Source organism: Primulina eburnea, chromosome 10 (genome assembly GCF_022965805.1).
Source record: "Primulina eburnea isolate SZY01 chromosome 10, ASM2296580v1, whole genome shotgun sequence".
Classification (NCBI taxonomy): domain Eukaryota; kingdom Viridiplantae; phylum Streptophyta; class Magnoliopsida; order Lamiales; family Gesneriaceae; genus Primulina; species Primulina eburnea.
This window is the reverse complement of record NC_133110.1, coordinates 7,696,295-7,710,706: the sequence shown is the minus strand read 5'-3', so window position 1 is coordinate 7,710,706 and position 14,412 is coordinate 7,696,295. Positions and strand designations below refer to the sequence as shown.

General features: G+C 34.9%; 1 long non-coding RNA gene across 1 annotated transcript; it reads right to left on the bottom strand.

The window, feature by feature from the left end:
• Positions 1-7,356: 7,356 nt before the first annotated feature.
• LOC140803672 (uncharacterized) lies at positions 7,357-11,811 on the bottom strand. Its single transcript, XR_012111914.1, has 2 exons — positions 10,914-11,811; positions 7,357-7,565 (listed from the first exon to the last, which is right to left on the bottom strand). It is a non-coding gene; the product is annotated as an uncharacterized lncRNA (long non-coding RNA).
• Between the last annotated feature and the right edge of the window lie 2,601 nt (positions 11,812-14,412).

Below are 14,412 nucleotides of genomic sequence, written 5' to 3'. Positions count from 1 at the left end.
GGACCATGAATAAGTAGCAGTTCAACATCCAGAACACAACTCATTTGGACCTAGCCTCATGTGGAATAAAAATAATCCACTTGAGCTGGCCATTGAAAACCCAACCGCTCATCTTAGAACTATATAAAAAAATGATAGATGAATTCATGCATGTTGCATTTGTATCTCAGCTTGAACCAAAGATGATTGATGAAGCTTTATAAAATTCTAATTGAATAGATGTCATAAAAGAAGAATTAAATAAATTTGAAAGAACTAAAGTGTGACATTTAGTTCCAGAATGGTCAATATGTATGAAACTGGAACTAAATGGGCATTCAGAAATAAAATAGATGAATACAGTTCGGTAGTAAGAAATAAGATTAGATTAGTAGCTCAAGGCTATAAACAAGAAAAAAGACATATAATTTGATGAATCATTAGCTCATGTTGTTAGACTTGAGGCTCTCTTGCATTTGCCTCATTTAAAGACTTTAAAGTATACCAAATAGATGTTAAATCATCATTTGTGAATGGTCTACTTAATGAAGAAGTCTATGTTGAATATCTTGGTTTTAATAGTCATACTCATCCTATTCATATTTATAAATTGGATAAAGCACTGTATGTGTAAGGTCCAAAACAAAAACGACGTAATCCAACTACATGCAAATCTAGGGAATATGGGAAATAATTAATTAAATCATTTTAATTTCTTAAATTGATTAATGTTTGATACGTTTATATGGTTTAAAATAGTTTTCTTGAATGCATAAAATTTTATTTTTAAAGGTTATTCGAGTTGCGATTGAGGAATAGAGATTGAGAGCTGAAAAATAGAAAATATTTTTATTAAATAATTGTTTTTAATTATTTAAAATAAGGTTGATGATTTTTGTTATTGTTGAAAATAAGGAGTTTTGAGGTGATTTTATACGCCGAGACGTAATTTTTATCGATATTCGATTTTCAACGAAAATACGAACTTTTTGGCAACTCGGAAAATAATTTCATGAATTGTCCTAACTGAAATAATTTTTAAATGCACTATTGGACTTATTGGGCCTAGTATAACTTATTATTGGGCCAAGCTTGCACACAAGTTATTTATCAAATAATTAGAGCCCAAAACCCTACCCCATATTTTTATAAACTCAGGCCCTTCACCCCTAAACCTCACAAGACTCCTAGCACCCTCTAAACACACGCACACACGCATCAACAAGCAAGGAAGACATATGTTTTCTTGAGGTAATTCATCCAACGGTTTCTCGTCGTCGTTCGTCGCATCATCAACGTGTTTTCGTGCGTTATATACGCAAAGACACGCCATAATTCTTCCTTTTCACATCTATCACATCCTATATGTATTTTATTATGATTTGTATGAAAAAAATGTCTCCCTTTTGATTAAATTCATTTTTTATGTATAACCATGTGAATAAGGTATGATTTTTGGTCAAAACTCGTTTTATAGTTACATGAAGGGGCTGCCATGATTAAGGATCGTTTGTGGAACGTTTTTACACAAGTTTAAGGGTCCTAGGATGCATGGTATTGAAGCCACATGAACTAAGAACAAGATGGAACCATGTTGTGCGGTTTGATGTCAAAAGACTCGGTTAAGGGGAAAACCGTTGCATGGCTAGATTTGGCTTGACCAGGGCTGGGCAGGGACGTGGTTGGGTCAGTAGAGGAGTCCTAGCCACTCTAGGACTCGAGCGCAGCGGCTGGGAAGGAGTCCTAGCTCTTCCCGAGCCATATCGCGAGGGGCAGCTGTGCGTATGGGAATGGGGCTCGGCCAGGGTGGTCAGGGCTAGGATAAGCTAGGTCTCTTTGGTCCTGAGAGGTTTCACGAGGGGCTGGGTTAGAGGTTAAAGGTCCTACCTAGGGTTCGAAGAGTTCTAGTGTGGTAAGGAACTCGCGCAACTGCTGTATTGAGCAGGTTGCTTCGCCACGGTCCAGGGCTGGTTCTAAGGGTTCAGTAGGGTCTAGTGGAGGTCTGGTCAGGGGGCGGCTCAAGGTGGCTCGGGCTTGAATCGATAAAACCGAAAGTTGGCTCATAGGTTTTGGCTTAGGGTTTGGTCCTTAAGGTTTAAATGGCTAAGGGTCCGAACATAGTTCGAGGGTTGAATCATGGTTCACAAGGATAAATTAAATATAAAAGTCTATGTTTTAAGTTTTGGAATTTTATAATAAAGTTTGAATTAATACTAGAATTAAACGCTCTACGAATTAATAATCACGAAATAATTAGAAAGCCTCGATTTTAGGCTAAATAAAAATATGAGAAATTTAATTTAAGCTTAAATAATTATTTGGGATGGTCTAGATTCAATGAAAATAAGAAAAAGGTCAAACTCGAGGAGTTTTACGTCTAGGGGTAAAACAGTCATTTTACACCTGTAAAATAGTAAACATCGTGGCAGTGCCCATAATGCTGTAAAATATGTTAATATGATTATTTTTAATTTTTATGGAATTTTATGATGAAACGTTAACGCTAAAAGATATGTTGCATGCTTGGTTTAAAAAGAAAAATGATTATTTTATGCATGAATTTTATAAAGTGATGAAAATATGAAATATTGAAGGAAATGGAGTAATTGTGACTAATACGATGATACGTGATACGATAATATGATGATATGTAAGGCCAAGACTCAGTTGACGGATGAGAGTGTCGCTGATTTCCCCGCCGCCCAGTACTGTGGTTACACGTAGATGGATCCATCGACCTTTAATACGAAAGTCACCATTAACAATTTGAATTCAACGGAAAGGAAAATGTATACGTATATGATGAAAATGAATAAGTTTATGATGATATGAAAATGTTTGAGTTTATGCATGTTCATGAAATGTTATTTTAAGTAAGAGTATTTCCACAGTTATATGTGATTACATACGTATTAGTTGTTATCAGATTATAGTTTGCAGAGTCATTAGACTCACTAAGAGAGATCGATGCAGGTGAGCATGATGTTGATGTTGGTGGAGTTATTGATCGGTTGATCTTGCTGGATTGAAGTTGCACATAACCCGAGGACCAGAATATAATATATATATATACTAGTGTATTTTAAAAAAAACAAATAGTGGCGTTTCATCAGTATGACTTGAAACAAGCACCTCATGCAAGATAATACACCTTAACTATATTCTTGCTTGAATATGACTTTGTAATTGGAATACTCGATAAAACATTGTTTAGAACTAAAGGCGATCATTCATTATTTGTGGAAATATATGTTGATGATATTATATTTAGATCTACTAAAATTAAATTATGTGAAAGATTAGTTAAGATCATGTAGAAACAGTTTGAAATAAGCATGATGAGTGTCACGTATTTTCCGCTCGCAACCGCAACGACAGTCAAGTTTTAATATATGAGAGTAAATTATCGTTCCTATGAGGAGTGTATAAATAAAAATATATTAATTCTTGTAATTAAAATAGTCACGACTATATCTAGAAGAATCAATAAAAGATTTGATTTACTTAAAACCAATTAATTGTAAATAAATATAAATCTGATCACCGAATTGAGAAATATCACTGAGAGAAAATATCTAGAGGAGTGATTTCACTAAATTTCCATAATAATTATTTCCGGTTGAATTTATATTCATGAATTCCAATTATTTAATGGTAAAAAACAATTAATTATTTTATTCTCTCTTTCCCAAGTGGCGAATAAATTGTATCATTCAAACTCTGATCCAAACATTTCCAATAAAAATCTAAGTTTAAATGATAAATGCAAATGATGCTCTTACCTAGGCCTCGTTAAAGTTATAAATCTTCCGAACAATATAAACATTCAACGATGTCTCTAATGATCTATAATCCTAGTCCCTCTCCCGAGTTGTAGAATTAATCAGACAACAAACAATCCCAATTAAACTAAAAAAATTCAATCGTCTAAACAACAAAATCAGAATTATCGTGTTCACAAAGCTATGTAATCCTCTAGAATAGAAAAGTTAATTAGTTCATAATGAAATCTAAACATGTAAGGTCCAAAATTAAAATGATGTAATCCAACTGCATGCAAATTTAGTGAATATGAAAAATGGTTATTAATTGATTTTAATTGTTAAATTGATTATGTGACATGTTTATATGATGTTTTAGTAGTTTTCTACTTACATGCATTAAAATGTATTTTTAAGGGTTATTCGAGTTGCGATCGAGAAATAGAGATCGATGGATGAAGAAATGGAAAATGTTTTTATTAAATAATTATTTTTAATTATTTAAAATTTGATTGATGTTTTCTTATTTTTAAAAATATGGGGTTTTGATGTGATTTTATACGCCATGATGTAAATTTTATCGAAGTTAGATTTTTAACAAAAATACGAAAGTGTTGGCAACCCGGCTAATAAATTCACAAAATTTTATACTCAAAAATAATTTTTAATATTTTAATTAAACACTAATGGACCTAATTAACTCTCCTAATGGGCCTAAGCTTGATTAGTGTTTTCAATTAAATATATAATTCAAGCCAAGTGTTTTAAAAGTCGCCGTTCTTCGCAATCTTCAACGTTAATTCGCGCGTAAAATACGCAAAGACATGCCATATTCTTTCCTTCAAACATCTAACACACCATAGTATTTACTTTAATGTGTTTTGCATGAAAAGGAAGTTACATCATGTCATATTTTCGTACAAGCATCTCATGTGATTTTTAAATCTTGTATTTTCATCCAAAACCATGTTTAATATGATCTTAAGGGGCTGCCATGTTTAGGGTATGGATTAAGGGTTGTTTTTCACAAGTTTAAGGAGTCCTAGAACACTTGAAACATGCTGCACATGTACATGAACAAAGCTGGAACCAACTTTATGTTTTGGTGAACTTGGGGCTCGGTTTTAAGGAGGTTGGTTGCTAGGTTTGGTCAGGGCTGGGGCCAAGGCTAGAAACGGTCCATGAAGGGTCAAGGAAGGGGCTAGACTTGAGTCGAGGGCTGGGAAGGAGTCCTAGAAAGCTAGGACTCCCACTCGAGAGCTTACATGCAGGCGCGCAGGTTCAGTAACTTGTGCAGGGAGAATTGGCTCGGCCGGGGGGCTCTGCACTGGGCTAGGCTAGGTCCATAGGGTCCTTGGATGATGGGCAGGGGTCGGGCTAGGGGCTGGAATGACTGGGCTGGCTGCTGGTTCGAGAAACGTGAGGGAAGCGCAGGGCAGCGAGGGTAAGCGCGAGGCTACTGTCTTGGTGCAGAGCTTCATGCGTGGCACATGGGCTCGGGATCGGGCTGGGGGTGGCTCAGGTCTGGGACTTTTCTAGGGTCAGTAAGGGTCATGGGTCAAGTGGTTAAGGGCTAGAAGAGTCCTAGTTGAGTTAGGAGTCCTAATGCTCAAAGGAATTTCACACACACACATGCTGATTCTGTAGCTCGGTTCCAGGAGGGTTTGAGCGCCTTAGGGGCTGGTTGTTTGTGCTGGGCTTGGTCATTAGGGCCCCTAGATGGGTTGGCTCGGATTTGGCTCGAGGTGGCTCAGGCGTGGCTCGAGTATTTTAGGAGATGGCTGAGTGTGTCCTTACATGTGTCAAAAACGAGATTTTAAAGATTTAAAATTGGAACCATGGGTCCACGGGTGTCGTTCATGGCTCACAAGGGCATTTAAGGTAATGAAAATGTTATGTTTAAAATTTGGGATCAAAATAATGAGTTTTGGATTTATTCGGGATTTAATCGCCTCACAAAACATTAATTAAAGAATTAACTGAAACACCTAGATTTAAGCTTAGTAAAATTATGAAAAATTATATTTATGCTCAAATAATTATTAAAAGTCTAATTTTTTAATTTAGGAATTTTTTATTAAAGTTTGAAATTATTCGGGTTTAAAATGCCTTAAAACTAATAATTAAAAAGTATAGTATTTAAGCTAAATAAAATTATAAGAAAATTAATTTAAGCTTAAATAATTATTTGAGACATTTTAGAGTCAACGGAATTAGGAAAAAGTCAAAACCTGAAATTTTACGTCTAGGGGTAAAATAGTAATTTTACACCTAGAAAATTAGTAAACGTCATGGCTGTGCCCTGAATGGTGTTTTATACGTCAAAATGTTTATTTAAATGTTTAATGAATTTATGATTATTTATGGAATTTTATAATGAAACACGATAACGTTAAAAGATATGTTGCATGCTCTTTTTTAAAAGAAAAATGATATTAAATGCATTATTTTTATAAAGTGATGAATATGTGAAATATTAGAGGAGGTGAAGTAATTGTGACTATTATGATTATATGATGATATGAATGTGGATATCGTGATGGAAAAGACCCCAGAGGGAGTCCATTTGTGGGAGAAGGCTCAGAGAGAGCCCGTCAATGGGAGAATGCCCCAGAGTGAGTCTGACGATCGTATTTCCATATGATGATGATAGGCTAAGGCTCAGTTGACTGGTGAGAGTATCGCTGATGTCCCTCCCGCCCATTACTGTGGTTACATGATAGATGGATCCATCGACTTTATGATGATACGAAAGTCATAATTAACGATCCAAATTCAATAAAAGGAAAACATATATGCTTATGATGAAAAATAAGGGAAATTTGTATGATAAAATGATGAATGATATGGAATGATCAAAATTAAAAATGTTTATATTAAGTCTATGCATCTTTATGAAAATGTTATTTTACGTAAAAGTATTTTCACTGTTGTATGTGATTTTTATACGTATTATTTGTTATCAAGAATATGTTGCGTTGAGTCTTTAGACTCACTAGGTGTGATCGATGTAGGTGAGTATGATGTTGAGGGTAGTGGAGGTCTTGATGCTTGATCTGACTGGACTGAAGTTGCACATAACCCGAGGACCAGTGATATTATTTTTTTCGCACTTATGATTTACGTTTATGATTTATGTTAAAGATTTTACGACTTTTTATTTATGCTTTGAGTTGTTTTTGAGAGGTTTTAGTATGAGCTATACTTTTCAAATTATTTCTGTTTAGGTTTGGTAAAACGTTTGACGATTTTACGATTTGAACTATTCCTTTGATTTTTCAAATATTAGTTGGTTGGTTTTATTTTAAAATGATGTCAAAATATTTTTATATGCTTGTGTATATTCGGCTGATTCAATACTAAGTGTTTTTTTTATAAATTTCCAATAATTTTTAAGCAAAATCAGTAGTGGACGTTTCAAAATATACAAAACACGTTCAAAGGTTTAGACATCGCAACACAACAAATAAAAAGGGAGAAAGAATTAGATGACAAATCAGTAGTGGTGTCTCTGTCCCCAGATTCGTCTGTCACGCCCCGAGACCGGGGTTAGTCGACACCGGCGTTGTTCAACAATCACATAATCGCCAAACAAAAAGCCTCGTAGTTCAGTATAAACCAAAACCAGTCTATTTCATAATTAACTCAAAATAATCTTGTCTTACAGTGATAAATTCCAAAACGAAAAAAAATGTGCGGAAGCGATATACAACTTGAATCGAAACTTAGGAAGAACATAAGTGAGAAATCTTCATATCTCGAAACTTCATCTCCAACTCCAAAACACGTCTTATTCATCCTTGTCTACTTGATCTTCATTCTCATCTGGGGAGAAATGTAAGGGGTGAGTGTTTGGGAAACACTCAGCAAGTGGGGGCCGATCGATTACCACAAATACATATAAATATAATTTAAAACCCATATTGCAACTGATTTTTTTCAAAACGTAGCATCTCATATCAGATCAGAATCGGAATTGAAATGCGAAACAGAGATTATCAGACAATTCAGAACAGAACGAATCAGAACAAATGAAAACACTGTTATTCATCTCGTTATCCATGGTCAAATTGTCCCCAATATGTTAGTCCTCTAAGGGGTGAGGCCGAAACACAGTTTTATACCCATTGATGGGGGCCGAAACACAGTTTTATACACTGATGGGGGCCATATATAATTTACAATCGTCGTTCCATATCCCACTCGAATCATAACAGTGCACCACAAAATCAGATGTATCAAACAACATTTATCGGAATTTTTGAATGAACTCAGCAGAATCAAAGAACACCGGAAATAGAAGAACATATCGTACATCGATCGAGATTTTATAAAATATATAATAGCATTTTCCGAAAATAATTTGACATACATAGACGCATGTCATGAAATACTTATACAAGTTTAAGTTACAAAGAAATACATAGCAAAAGCCCACTTACATGATTTCGTTTGGATTAAGGCGCTAGAAGGACATGCTAAAAGAACTTCGTTCGAACAAGGTTACGGTAGAGCTTCGACTAGGCTGCTGCAAATGCTAAATTTCGAATTCTTGAAGTTATGGGGAGGGAGTTTGCTTCTTATATAGGCTTGAATAATCAACTATAAAGGTAAACCCGTATCACTCCAAGAATGTCGCCGATTGCTTAATCAACGCGATGATTGCACTTTTCTCTCCCGAATGAAGGTGGCCTCTTCTTGATTCAAGATACACACCCGAGATTCATGAGTGATTTTGGTTTTCCTTAACTGCAAATGGAGAGTGATTTCCGCTGCATGAATCTCTTCCAAGATTGGTGCACTTCCATATGGTGATAAATGGTCAATAATGAAGAGACCATGATTATTCAAATTTTTATGATTATGATTGTATGGAACTAAAAACGTCGTGCCAAAAATGAGTTGAAATTTCCTATGACTTATATAGATTTTCTCGTTGCAAGATTTCGGGTCTTCACATCGTCGTTCTTCGTCTTCGTGATCAATCATTTTGCTCTGATTCTTCTTCTCCAACGTGTGCTCTCGTCTCTCAAGTGAATTCTCTCCAAAACTGACTGTCCTTCTTTTTGTGACCTAGGTTTTTTTCTTATATTTTTGTCTGGGCCGTAAATTGAAAGCCCATTTAATTTCTCATAGGTACTATAGTCGTGGCATTGCCCTAGGCGCTCGTGTGTCGAGGGTGTTGCGCCGTGGCGCTGCTATGCGCTTGGTTCTCGGCATTGTAGCGCCGCGGCGCCTGATGGTCAGCGCCTAGCCGCTAGTTTTGGTCCTTCAAGCCTTAGCGGTACAACGCTTGATCCTTGGTACTGCGGCTCTTGTCCACCAACATTTCACATTAAAAAAAACCTCTAATTTCCATCAACCATCCAATATTTGTTTATTTCCTGCACGACACAAATTCTGTCCGAAACTAATATAATTCAAATGGATTCTCATATAAATTAAGTCCAATTCTTGCACTTATCAATGGGAGAATTGACATTCTCCTTGTATTACAAATGAAGCATATTGAAAAAAACATCTTTCTCAACTAGGAAAATTTTAAAAAAACAATTATTATATAACTCTGGCATGAAAAATTGTGCATTTGCTGTCACGCCAATGAACTCATCAATCAAACTCGACAAAGTTGAAGGGAAAATCTAGTGGATATCACTATGTATAGAGGAACCAAATGGAACATAACTCAGTCATCTGCACAGTTCAAGGAACCAACATCACTATCACCTAGAAGCTATTTGCATAAATGTTTGATCTACCAACGGTTGGCATCACATCCTTCTCATCTCTTCTAGATGGTAACTATGCGAATTGGAAGGTGGAATTATCAATATCTAGATCTCCATTATCTGTTCCTACTAGTCAAAAATAGATCTGAAGGTGGAGTATTGGCTGCTGACAGAACCGTTGCTGGCCAAAGCAAGAGCTTTTGACAAGATTACCACAAAAAATTTATTGTCTCAGCCACCATCGCCTCAAAGTTGGCCATTAATTGGTTTGATATCCTATTGAAAATTTTCACAGCTATGACGAAGAAAGAAGCCCAGTCCCAAGGGTTTGCTATTCCACTGTGCTAATGGAGGATGCGAAGCTCCACAAAGTAAAATTGTTTGATTGTGCTACATATGAATCATATCGTCTGAAAAACCTACACACTGGAGTTGAATGTTGGAGGTCAAGAAAAAAAGGTCCAAGATGAACAAAGGAAAGTTCCCAAGCCGACTAGGAAACCGACCAAACGACAAAGACGAAGCTGGTGCTTTCCTCAGATACGGGCTCTGAAGAAGCTAGGGATAAGGTTGCCCTAACACATGTATTCTCTGGAAAGAAAAACAGAGGACTAAGCTTAAAATAAAGAAGATCAAAATGATAAAGCACGTCTCTGAGCCTTTGGTACCAGCACTTATCCCAACCGTTCCAATTTATAGTTTGAAGGGTATTAGGATGGTTGTACCTAAAATTGTCACAAGCTGGTTTGGACTGCCTCTCATTGACCCAAAGGCCAAAAGAAAGGGTGTTCTGGTCAAAGAGCCCAAATTTTCAAATGTTCAAGCTGCCCTAAACTTGACAATGGAAAAGGTCAATGAAATTTCAAAGGAATGGATGATACATTTTGACAAATGGGTAAAATTCCACACCGTCGTTCTGTTCGATAAAATTGGCATACCAATACTCTAAAAGAATTGGACTTTTTCGAGCTGAAGATGCTCAAGTGGGCAGAAGCAAATGTTATCTCCCAAGCTCTTCAGCGGCGAGATGAGGCGGCTATGATAAGCCAACTCGAAATGTATGCACTATCCCTATCCATGATGGTGAAGGTCAAGAGACAAGATATTCAGTTTACGGTGGATGAAAATGCTGCTTCAGTCTTTCACTTGGGAAAAAGTCAAGACTGATTGACAGCCAGCTTCTGAGACAATTTCAATAGTTTTTGGGGAAATTCAAGCTGCTGCTAAAGAAGTTCAAGTTGTTGTTGAAAAAGGTCAAGCTGCAACAGAGGAAATTCCAGCCGTTGCTCAAGCTGACAATGAGATGATTGAGCAATATCCAGCCGGAAGCTCAGAGGATCAAACTGATGTTGAAACCATCATTCAACATGTCAAGCCAAATACTTAAAACAAAATGAGAATCTAATACACGTGCTACTCGTAAATTTCTTAGTCAAACTCATACAAATCTCACAGTGATTCCGCTGATCTCTATGGATGAAGCTTTCCATTCTCTGTCCCAATTTAAGTTTGATCAAAGTAAAATGGATCAATCTCTCCAATGATCAAAGATTTTACAACTGAGATGAACATCAGTATGAGGGAAAACCACATTTGGTATATCTTACAAAAATTCTAGTCGCTGATCAAATATTTGAAGATCCTATTTCTTCAACAAAAATTATGTCTGGTCAAGATATTGTTATCTTATCTAGACAGCCTGGCACAGACAAAGTGGCTGATCCACTCTCTGAAGACTTGGAAATTCTAGCTATTGACTTAACTGTTGACCTGTAAGTTAATAAATCATATATTCCAGTCCTCCAACGTCTATCTTTTCAACCGGGTTCTCCATTTCTTGAAGAAAAAATATCCTTCTGATCTAAATTTGAATATCTTATCAGAATTTGACGACAATTCTCCAAAAATATGCTCGATCAAGTCTACTCCCAAATTAAGGATCTCTCCATAACAATCAACCATGTCAAAATCAAGTATTTTGCTCACTCTGTTGCATTTGAATCATTTTGAAAGACATTATGCGAGATCTTGGCTCTTTATAAAAAAGTTGTAGTCTTTTCACCACTGATCTAGCATTTGTCAAATGTTAATCTGAATCTTTGGGCCTAACCTTGTCAAGTTAAATTAACACATCCTAGCTAACAATAAAGGCCTGACTAGATCATATTCACACCACTCTTGGCCGCTAGTTACAAGAAATCTTGGAGTATATGCAAAAGGTCGATGTCAAAAAAGGAAAAAATAGAAGACTATAAAATCCTGAAGAGCAGAAAATAGGAGCAGAAAGGATTAATTTGAAGATGATAGGAGACAATCAGAATAAGAAAGAGAAAAAGAGGAGATAGTAGTGGCAGCAGTTCGAGGATTTTGTTTCGACTTTGTAGGTGTAATAAGTTTTCAAATTTATGCGTTTGTAGCAATGTAATTTCATTATCTCAATGAAATACCATTCATTTTTATGATCTTACATTTTTTTTATAACTGATTATATAATTTTACAGCTTTGTTTTGTCATCACCAAAAAGTGAGATATTTTTTGAATATTTTCTATTACCCTTAGTTATTGGTGATTGATACAATAAATAATATCAAGATGTTGAAATATCCATCCACTCATTTTATTATAAAACATGTTTTTCAGACCACTTGATTATTTTAACCTGTTCTATCCAGAAATCAAACTGCTTAACTTAATTAAACTCTAGCGGCAAGGCATCCTCTGACAAGTAGCCAGTACAAACTATTGAACGCAGTGCGTGAGTTCAAATCGTTGTTTTTTAACAGCACGATATAAATATCAGTATCGAAATTCCCAAAAGGATGGTGCATTTCAAGTCATTCTGTTTAAATCTCAATATATAAAGATTACAAAGTATCCTACCAATTTTCGAAATGACAAGAAGCCATTCTATCCGGATAGGGCTTGTCAACTTTATCAAAAGCATGCACTTAAAGTCAATAGATCATTTACGAGCATTTAATGATAAGTACGGAGTATGCCCATATAGTCGGAAAATAGTAAATATGATCGTTGAAAAGAAATTTTGACTGTTGAAGCACTCTACTATAAGTTTGTAGTACATATCAAAGAAGAAGAGTACCTGAAACAATTTCAATCGCTGAAATTTTCAAGAAAACGAGAGTCTGCATATTTCCAAGATTTTTTTAGCACACTTATGAGTTTTTCTTTCTGACTACTCAACCAAAGCACATGCATATCATAATATATGAGATCTACAAAGATCAATCTATGCTACCTGAACCAAATCAAGTTGTTACAAAGCTGGCTATTGGGTCATCATTATTATTTGTTGTGTTGTCTCGTGAACCGAGAGTTCTTAAACATCCAAACCTTGTAAAATGATCACTAAAAGTTTCAGTCTATGCAGTGTGACTTATCCTAACTGAAGTCTACTGTTATAAGACATATAGGCTTTTAGTGTAAGCCTTCTTTAATAGAAGAAAGGGTCGACGTAAGAGTTTTATCTACGAACATCAATAAAAATTTATGTGTACTTTACTTATGCAATTTCACTTTCTTGCACATTCAAATTTTCATACCGCTTCTTATTAAATTGTCAACTGTTGTGTTTATCACTGTTTTAATCGGACCGTTTTCACACTTATTTTTATAACAAGTGGTTCAATAAGGTTAGCCATTCAAAAATACCTCTTAAAAACTTAAAAACAGTTAAGAACGACTTAAAGTTTTTCAAATAATTTTAAAAAGTTTACTCACCCTCTTTAAACTTTAACTCGATCCTAGCATACCGAATAACTCAGCAATATCCGACATCAATGTCATATTAGTAATGTGTGGTGTTATGCCAAATGCTACAAAAAGAACTAAAAAAATAGTAAAATATAAAATAAAATAAAAAAATCATACTAAACTAAGAAAATGTTGACTAAACAGAGGATCAAAACTAAAAAAAAAAAAAAAACTGAAAATAGACTAATATACATAATTAAGGAATTTTATGATTTACCCTTGTAAAGATGTATGACTAGTGTATTTAATATTTCGGGAGTCAAATTATAATATAAGAAGAGTATGACTAGTGTATTTAATATTGAGTGAGTCTCATGTGAGACCGTCTCACGGATCATAATCTGTGAGACGGGTCAACAATACCCATATTCAGAATAAAAAATAGTACTCTTAGCATAAAAAGTAATACTCTTTTATGGGTGACCCAAATAAGAGATCTGTCTCACAAATAATACCCGTGAGACCGTCTCACATAAGTTTTTGCCTTTAATATTTCGTCAGTCAAATAAAAATATAAGAAGAGTTGTTAAAAACAAACTAATCCATAGTAATAAAATAAAAAGTCAATTAAAATGTTAAAAATAAGTTAATATAATTTATTTACATGAAAAAAAATAAGATATAAAAATGCGTCTTCACATCCCAATTATATACATACATAAAAATGTGAATCATTCACTATAGTTAGTGGTTGGGGACAAAATACACTTACTAACTAAACAGCTGGACTGCCTTAATTTTTATCCCCCTCAAAGAGAGACAAGCAATGCTAAGGTGGCGAGAAACTCGTTTTCATATGTTATAATCCCACAATTTTTTTTTTTTTACAAAATTTAAATGGCAAAATCCTACTTTTGTTTCGTAATACTGCTGCTACTCCCCTTCAATATTTCGAGTATGTTTTTATATTATTTTTTTGTTCGATCTCTCCTCCTTTTCCGAGTTTGTGCATCGAATCGCAGAGTTCGCTTTTAAATCTATGCTTGTGTTTTATTTTATTTGAAGTTTACTAATTGCTCAATTAGTTGAATTTAGTCTGGTTTGGAATCAAGCAGTTGTTAATTCATTATTCATTCAAATCGTTCTTAATTTGATTTTACTTCCTACATGAAACTTCTGAATAGCTTAAATAAAATTCTATTTTATGCTATGTGTTGATGTTGGTTGTTTT